A 1,301-nucleotide genomic window follows, 5' to 3' on the forward strand; every position below is an offset into this window, starting at 1 on the left:
AAAAAAAACAGGCCAAAAATTAAATTATCATATATACCGTAACAACCATAACAATCATATATATCATAACAATCATAACGATCTTGAAATTTATCAGACAGCTTTGAAGGCAAGAAACTGAAAGAGGACATTAAAGTCATACTCATATTAGGCTACAGGTTTTTGTTTTTTTTTTTTTTCTTCACTCCCTCTTCTTGCTTTTCTGAGATTATAGACTACAGTATCCAGTCTAGTTTTTTTTTGGTTGTTGTTGTTGCTGGGTTTTTTTTTGTTGTTTTGTTTTGTTTTTGTTGTTGTTGTTTTGCTGTTGCTGCTTTGCTGTTTTATGCTCCCTCTTCTACCTTTGGGGGACTCATTCTCTCCCTATATGATCCAAGAGAGACAGCAACTTCTGCTATATAGTCAAGTTACAATCACACACTATAAAACACCAATATCCAGGCAAGAACTAATACCAACTGAACTACACAAGGGAGGCAGACAACACCTGTGAAAGTTACTCTGAGATAAGCAATAAAAAGAGTAAAAAGGAAAGCCCACATCCTGATCACATCTCCCTGGAAGCAATAAGAAAGCATAAAAAATACCAAAACACGTACTCAAGTATTAAGGCCACAGATAAACACTAAACATACCCAAAAAGCAAAAGCAGATAACTGTATCAGCACATGTCCAGAAACAAGATAAACTTTCTAAGACAAAAGACCTAGAGGTAGACCTGGACTCCATTCTGGAAGGAGGGAACACCTTGGAAATGCCTGAGAAGGAATTCAAAAAAATGATTATAAAATGTTGAGAAAAATATGGAAGAAGCCAGGAAAGCGCTACAGGAACAATCAAATAAGATACATACAGCATTGAAAACAATTTAAAACCTACAGAAAGAGGTCTAAATGATCAATAACAGAATATCAGAAATAGACAATACTCTGAAAGGGCAAAGGAGTAGAATAGAAAAGATGGAAGGTAGAACCAGTGAGCTGGAAGACAAATCTCTCAATACCTCTAAGATAGAAGAGCAAACATAAAAAAGGATAAAAATAATCTGGAGAAGGTCTAAGATTCATGTTGGATAACATGAAGGGGAATAACTTAAGAATTATCGGCATACCAGAACAAGAAGAAACACACAAGTCCACAAAGGAAACAATTGAAGAACTTCTGTAAGAAAATTTCTGTAGCATCCTGAAAAGTGAAAAGATAAACATTCAAGAAGTTCAAAGAACCTCAGGAAAGATAGACCTGAAAAGAAAGTCACCGAGACATATCATAATCAAGCTCTCTAAAATCAAAGATGAGGA

At 35.0% G+C, this 1,301-nt stretch overlaps 1 protein-coding gene across 2 annotated transcripts in view; it reads right to left on the reverse strand.

Annotated features, from left to right (window-relative positions):
* The window catches only part of HECW1 (HECT, C2 and WW domain containing E3 ubiquitin protein ligase 1), a 542,004-nt gene that overhangs the window by 52,484 nt on the left and 488,219 nt on the right, over positions 1-1,301 (reverse strand). The gene's annotated exons all lie outside the window — the stretch shown is intronic.

The sequence above is a fragment of the Chrysochloris asiatica genome, unplaced genomic scaffold, assembly GCF_000296735.1.
Source record: "Chrysochloris asiatica unplaced genomic scaffold, ChrAsi1.0 scaffold00184, whole genome shotgun sequence".
In the NCBI taxonomy this organism is placed as follows: domain Eukaryota; kingdom Metazoa; phylum Chordata; class Mammalia; order Afrosoricida; family Chrysochloridae; genus Chrysochloris; species Chrysochloris asiatica.